This window comes from Pteropus vampyrus, unplaced genomic scaffold (assembly GCF_000151845.1).
Source record: "Pteropus vampyrus isolate Shadow unplaced genomic scaffold, Pvam_2.0 Scaffold39, whole genome shotgun sequence".
NCBI lineage: Eukaryota > Metazoa > Chordata > Mammalia > Chiroptera > Pteropodidae > Pteropus > Pteropus vampyrus.
The window spans coordinates 10,202,212-10,210,098 of record NW_011888820.1 but is presented as its reverse complement, the minus strand read 5'-3'; the positions used below and the strand labels follow the sequence as shown (position 1 = coordinate 10,210,098).

General features: G+C 37.8%; 1 protein-coding gene across 3 annotated transcripts in view; it reads right to left on the bottom strand.

The window, feature by feature from the left end:
- The window catches only part of CTXN3 (cortexin 3), a 49,399-nt gene extending 41,535 nt beyond the window's left edge, over window positions 1–7,864 (bottom strand). Inside the window, exons 1-2 of one of the 3 annotated variants that reach the window (XR_002779869.1) lie at window positions 7,798–7,864; window positions 3,966–4,125 (exon numbers count right to left, since the gene is read on the bottom strand). The gene's annotated coding sequence lies outside the window, so the exon portion shown is untranslated. Of the gene's footprint in view, window positions 1–3,965; window positions 4,126–7,797 lie in introns of those variants that run through there. The other 2 variants (XR_002779868.1, XM_011358337.2) reach the window with 2 other exon arrangements.
- Between the last annotated feature and the right edge of the window lie 23 nt (window positions 7,865–7,887).

The following is a 7,887-nucleotide window of genomic DNA, read 5'->3' as shown; positions in this document are numbered from 1 at the left end:
GAGTAGAGAAGCATTGTAATCTTCTCTGGGCTTCGACTTCTCAAGGAGATCATTTGGCCCTTTTCTAGATGAACCTTCAGCTCATCTGCAAATGCAAACTCCATCCTCCATTGGTGAAAACCTTACCTTTCCCAGTAATATCTTTTCCCCTGACCCAATAGAGTATCTTTAGAGAATCTTGAATCTTTTGCCAGCTGCAGACAATCTTGATATTATTCTGAAATAAAATACTCAGCCCTCGTAACTTCTCGTGAGGGGTCACAAATGATAAAGAAAAAGTACTAACATTTTATTCCCTTAAATACATGCTTTTAACTTGTGTTGATGCCCTTGATGGAATTTTCTGTGTTTATAAGCAGTACGACAGACTCCGATGGGGCCGTATCAACACCGTGGGGCTGAACCACCTCTGTGGGTTTTTTAAATCTTATTTTTATCGATAATCTGGGTTATTCAATATCACTGTTCTAAAAGTCATTATAAATCTAACAAGAATAAGTTTAACAAGAATTTGAACCATAATTTCATGACTCAAGGAATTAACCTTTAATGTTTTTAGAATTGACTATGTTCAGACAGTTAATTTGGATTGCCCGTGATCGTGTTTTTTCTTTCCAACTCAAATGAGTTTTGTGTCATTTAATAGCAGTGTATTTCATATTGCTGGTCATGAAATCAATTTTGTGGGTCATAACAAGTAGTTTCTTAATAGAATAGAATAAAATAGAAAATATCAGAGTACAGCTACAGGGAGAGAAATTATTTTTCATAAAAATTTTGTTTCAAAATATGTAAATGTGTATCTATAGTCTGTATAGGTGTTAGGCTGAAGTATAAATGTCTTTCATACTGTGGATTGCAATAAAAAAAAGGTGAGAAAGCCATGGATTTAATACTTACACTTTCATCAGCAATTAGCAGGCACCCATGGTAAGAGATAAAATCTAATTCTTAGTTTAATTGAGAAGAAAAACCACCACGATCTATGTGAACTTATTTATAGATAGATGTTCAAAACTATTAATGTTTCTCAAGAAAAACAGGTACTTGACTACAAAGAAAATATGTTTCTGACTTCTTGAAAATCAAATCCCCAACTTGCCTTAAAAGCTGAAGTGGAAAAGACATTCCTTACTTACCTTAAATAAACTTTTAAATTAGGATTTATGATGACTGGGCTTTGTTGACATTTGGTGAATAAAAATCTGAAAACCTTTTAAATTAAAATACAGACAGATTTATTGGTATTTTAAAATCTTAAGAGAGGCTTTTCCATTATTTCATATGACAAACCCTGTGATGAATCTTAATTGGGAGGGATGAGATCTTTGGCATCCTAAAGGGTGGCTTCAAAGTTGGGTACTTGATAGATGCTACCTTGGTCTTTACCCTTGCTCTGGAACCTTCAGCATCTGCCTGTGTTATGATGCCACGGAGAATCAGGCCACAGAGGGAGAGCAGCTTTGACATCCGCACCAGTAGAATAAGATTCCAGCATGGGGGTTGCTTTAGGTCTGAATGAAAAACCTAGGAAGTTGCACATACAGATTTACCCTAGCGATACCCTAGGGGAAGTGATGGCCAAGGTGTTTCTTGAGATCCACTCAGATGACCCCCATAGACTTCTGAAACAGCCTTGTGTATTGGGGATCATCACGTGTGCCAGTCTAGGATGCAGTGCTCTGACTGTGACCATTCAGCCTATTTTGCCCTCTGGTAACCAATCTATCATTAGTTGCTGTTTGCCAGCATTTGGGGAACTCATTTGTCCCGATCTCACTCCAAGGAACCCTCTTATTGAATGTCACCCTCTCTTTGAATAGAAAATTGGCATAGAATGTGGTACCTGAGTAAGAATTGAACAGTTGACAGACGTATCTGCATCTTCATTTAAGGCTTCTGGAAAAAGCCTTGGTGTAAAAATTAATCTACTCCATCAATAAAAATATTTGAAACTCATTGACCAGCCTCTGAAAACCTCGACAAGTCATTTCAAAATGGCACAGACTATAAATGGAAAATGTTTTGCTGGGAAGAAGTCCAAAAAAGTAAAGCACTCCTAAAATTTATTTCACAGCATCTAGATATTCCTATTTTCATTCTCTCTGCAAACAGTGATGCAATAGTTTAAAAGCTAAGTTCCTAAGCCTGAACTCTATAAATAAACTGTCACCAGAGAGACCCTTGTGAGACAAGATGGTATAAATATTAAAATTGTAATGATGGTTACAGCTTAAACTTTTACACTATCCTTTCATATGTTTCTCTGTAGAAATCAGAATAGTGCCTGCTAACGGTAGAGCATCCCAGTGTTCTGGTGATCAAAAGAAAACCTAGCTAGAAAAGTGTTGAGGCCTATAGAGGATTTGTATGGTATACAGAATAATGTCCCCTCCAGCACCTGTGAATATGTAACCTTACATAGCGAAATGGACTTTGCAGATATGATTAAGTTAATGATCTTGAAATGGGAAGTTTATCCTGATTATGTGGGTGGGCCAGATAAAAGGGACACAGGAGAAGTCAAAGTCAGGGAGAGAAGATGTAAGGACCGAAGCAGTAGTCAAAGAGGGCAGAAGATGTCCTGTTGCTGGCTCTGGAGATGGAGGAAGGGGTCCCGAGGCAAATAATGCGGGCAGCCATTTAGAAGATGAAAAAGGCAAGGAAACGGAGTATCTCCTTAAAATCTCCAGAAGGGCACAGCCTGAGTTTAGCTCAGTGACACAACCTTGAGTTTAGCTCAGTGAAACTGACCTTCTGAAGAGTAAGAGAGTAATTCTGTGTTTTAGTCACTAGGTTTGTGGTATTTATAGCATCGATAAGAAACTAATACATTTACCAAGCTCCTAAAGAAAGAAAAAGAAATAGGGGGAACCCCTTCTATCATTTTTATTTTGGAGGGAGTGTTTGATTAATAAAACGGCTACATGGCTCCTCCTTCCCATCCCAACCCCAAACAGGCCTTAGCCTGAGCATTTCTTCCTCAGTTGCTACTCATTTAATAGCAGAAAATAGAGGGTGAGAAATTTCCTTACTCACCCAAATATCCTGAAAAATTCCACGATGGAAAATTTCTTGACAAAACATCTCAGAAAAAGTACAATTTTAGAGAGGTAAGAATGCATAACAAACTGGATAAGTACAGATATTACACTTACTAGAACATATGCAAACTACTGAAGTTTTATAAATAAATCAGGCTTCCTTGAATGTTATCTTAATTTCTAGGATTTCTTGGATTCATCTTTGCTTACCTTGGTTCATACAGAAGTTTTCAAAACAGGAAAAACGAAGAGAGATGGATTCATTTCGCTTCTCTTTCTCATACTTCTACCGCATTACCAGGTTATTTCTCATGTGGGATATATATTTTACTACTTACTTTGGACTGAATCAGGTGATTCGATTGAAGTCCAAATCAACCACATTTCAACAAATAAGTTTATTTAGCTATTTTAAATCAAAACTTGGTAAAATATTTTCTTCATCATTAAAACTTCAAGAACAAACCCATGCTGTCAGAGATATTTATTCTTCAAACTCTATTTCTTTTTATTTTAGAATTTATCACTAAATAAAGACTCTTCCTTAGCATCTTATCCACTTACATTAGTGGTGCTGCAAATGAGGAAGGATAAAATATAAATGCCACATGGTTTCGATTGTCTATTAATGCTGGGCTTCATGTCCCAAAAAACATATCGTGAAGAAAAGAGAGTCTCAAATTCTCTAGGATCTGATATTTCTGCAATAATCTCAACAAGGCAGATGTTTCTTTAGGTTCAGTGAAAGTGCTCACAAAACGTAAAGAAACTTCCTGCAAAAATCAAATTTGCATAAGATCTGAAATATGAAAATTTGAATCGCAGAATTCAAGAACTTGCAGGAAAACCTAGGAGGTTATTATTTCATCTCATCCTGGTAAGTTTCTCTTTTCAAATGAGAATTGACCCCAGTGTAAAATACAGCTTGAGGTGTAGGAAGTTCACACAAGAGAGTATTCACGCTAAAAACTTGCAAATAAAAAAGGACTATGCAGCAAGCTGGCAGTGAGATGAGAAACAGCCTCTCAGAGGAAGGTCAAGAGATGATGTGGAGTAAAAGCCTCCAGGGAACTGTCACTCTCTGAAAAGGAAAATGACAAAAGGGACAAATTTCAGAGAGTCTGAGAACAAAGGACAGAGGTTGAAAAACGGGATAGAACCAACCTGCCTTCTTCCTCTGAGACACCATTCAAGGTTATTTCCCTCAAATCTTAGTTCTCCCCTGAAGAAAAAAAGAGGAAATCCTTGTCCCACATTGTTGCTAACCAGGAACAGGTGCCTCCTGACAGAGGTGAGGGTGAGAGCACAGAGGTCTGTGTTCTCTGAGCTGACAGCCCGTGGCCCCCGCCTTATCGCTCAAGCTCCTTGAGGACTTTTCTTCAATATTAAACACATACCGAAGTACCTCATCATGATCTCCTGAGCAATAATGAGCAAGATTAAATCCACACACTCAACACACAGATATAGACACACATACGCAGAGACACATACTCATGCACGCACTCACACACAAATGCACAGTAAAGAGTAATTAAGCCATTTCTCAATTGGTGGCAACTTTTGCCATGTCACCGTCAGAGAATCTTTCTCTCTTCTTTCCTTCCCATCATTTTGTTTTGCCCCGTTCCATTGTCCTCTTTGCTTAGCTAGCTTTAAAGGTACTGGGAAGAGCATTCAAAACATTTATTTGCATGCTGATAATATTCAGCGATTTGACAGTCTCTCAAGCCTTACCTTTCATTGTGAGAAAGAATGAACCAACTCTAGTCAAAGAGCTCCTGATTTGGGGCCAATCGCAGATGGAACTGAGAAAAGTGCTGAATGTTTTTCGAATAAACATGCAAACCTATCTTCCAACCAGTTACTCTAGCTTCAAAGAGATAAAGAGTTGAAAAGCTTCTCTTTAGAGAGTGAAATAAGTACTATTTGTCCGATGATGAAAATTCTTTGCTTTAAACATCTCCAAATTTAGGACATATAAAATATACAGATATTCATTATTTAACTACTTTGAGATAATTTTATGTCTTCAGAGTTCTAATCATTTTTTTTGAAAGTTACTTTTAAAGATGTTCATTTTTAGTGAAAGCACTAAAATACAATGTCATTCTTCAATGACAGTTTTCCATGCAATGTTTTTTACTTTAAGTAAAAACAACATTGCTTATACTGCCAAGCACTGCTGAAAAGGTCTCTGCATCATAAAAGGATTTGAAGCCTCATTTATTACTATCTAAATTGTACATTGTATGCTTGCTAGTGACGTATTATAAACTCAATAACCTTTCCTATATAGACTAATAGATAACATAATAAACAATTCAAAAGTTTCTTTGAAAAACATGATTTGGTGAATTCCTAACATAAAACAAATCTTTTTATTCTCCCAAAACAAATGCTGGTTGTGTGCCCGCCTCAACAGTTTTGTCCAGCAGTGTTTGATAAGCCCGGTCATTTAAGATGACACTGAAAGAGACGAGATAAAATGACAAGGAGGCTAATGGGTCTGAATTCCATCACCAAAGAGCAAAACTCTGAGGCGTTACGACTGGTTTTTGTTTCCCACTTTGCAACACACAAAGTTATTTGTGTTTTCCTCAGGGAAAAAGAAAATAAACTTCAGAGACTCAAACCTATCAGCACTGACCAAACTAACCTAAAAATCTGTCCTAGTCAGAGCTAATGTAATTTGCTTTGTATCAAAGTTTATGTCAGTTTTTAAATTGAATTTGAGGTCCAAATTCTCATGGTGATGACCACATTTCTTCAGCCAAGCAAGAATAGGGGAGCTAATAGTATTTCTGTGGTCTAAAATTGGGGTTCAGAGTGTCGAAAGCATCGGTACTGATCTTGCGATTTCCTAAAATGACTGCAAATAAGAGGATTGACTCTTGAGCTCTGTGCAGTATGATATGTGAAAATTTAGGGTGATAATAAAGGACAATTGATATAGAATTCATTCAGGTGGCTTTCGTGACACAGGAATAACTTTAGTTATTGGCTCCTATATTCTCATACATAGTACTTAATATAAGACAATAATGCTGGATTTAATATTGATCTGTGTCTAGTTCCTTACAACTGCTTGAATATTCTGGGCTGAATTTATGCATTGAATATGTCAAAAAATAATCAAAGGATTTTAACTATGCCATTATTTTAAAATCCTTCATTGAATTTATTGCCATCAGAAAATATAAGCTTTAGAGCCTTTTGCATTGCCAAAAATGTCCCATCCTACTGGTTCCTACAGACCTTGTCACTTCCTGTCAAGAGATGGAATCTATGTCTCTCGCCCCTTGAAACTTGGTGGCCCCTGACAAATAGAAGGTATAAGACGTGACACCATGTGATTTCTGAGGCTAAGTTGGGAAACACCATGCAGTGTCTTCCAGTCTCACTTGGGATACTCACTCATGGAGCCCTAAGCCTCCATGTCAGTAAGAAGTGCCAAGTGGCCATGCTGGGAGGAAGGCCAAACTAGGCCACACAAAGAGACCACATGGAGAGGCCCCAATACTGCAGAAGAGAGAGGTGCCTTGTCAGCCCCCAGCAGCTTCAGTCACCATCTGACTGCATTCACACCAGGCTCCTCAAGGATTCTACTTGCAGAAGCCCCCAACCAAGTCATGTGTGGATTCCTGATCCACAAAAACTGGGAACAGTAATAAATTATTTTTGTTGTTTTAAGCCGCTAAGTTTTGCAGTAATGTTATACAATGTTAGATAATAGGAAACAACTTCTACCTTATACCTTAATTAAGGGATCTCTTCAATAAGGGGTCTGCAAGTGGATCTGTAGTGTACTGCCCAGATTCTCCCTCTATCTCTCTCCATTCCAGGCAGAACTAAGGAACTCATTCTCCCAGGAGAAAGGAATGTTGGCTGCTGAGGGCTTATCACTGTGTCTCTGTCTAGGCATTGCCCTCAGCCAAAGGGAGCTGCCTTCCCCAAGGTATGTCCCTGCGTAAGGACAGCTCACTTCCAATAGTGATTAATGCAGGATGCTAAGACCTGGCCTTCTTTCCTTAATTCAGGCAACACAGAAGGGTCATCACAGCTCCAGAGTTCCTGTAGGGTAGGCTAAGGCCTTGGTTGCAGCAGTATCAGCTCAATTTCTTCCTCTGCTCAGTCTTGCTTCCCTCACTCCGTTATAGGTGATATTCTGAGTGTCTGCCTCAGTAACCTACTACAGACAGATCTCCATTTCAAGGATAGTTCACAGATAACCTAAACAGGCTTCAATCCGAGGTTAATTGCCATTGGAAAAGAGGGTGAAATCAGGCTCTATAATTCCCTGGTTTTCCCAGTAAACAGCAGTAATAACTAAAGAGACCTTGATTCTTATTATTATAAGAATGTGATTAAGTTTCAAATCAACTGATTATAACCTGTAGACTCAGAGAGTTTCCCAGACAGTCTTTATGGCATCCTTTACTCATTCTGACACTTGCTAGAAATTACCTAATTGTACTGACTAAAACTATTTTGCCTTAGGAAGTTTTAGTTAAAACTGATGTTTCAGAAGAGAGTGTGTTAAAAATAAAGTGATTGTATTATAAATCTACATTAGCAATGAAACACCTGAAACAAGACCATACCCATTCCTAAATCTGGGTCCTGGATGTATAGAAGAAATTAAATAGATATCTGCTTATTTTAAGAAAGAAGACTTTTTGCAGCAAAGCTTATGAGATTTGAAGGTGCCTAGTTCCATTTTTTCTGGAAGAAAATTGTTTCATTTTCTTACTTGTTTCCTCTCTTATTTCATCCACCAGTCATCTTCCAAAAGTGATTCATTTCTTCATAAGGACTGTGAAAAAAAAAAAGACTGAGTTCA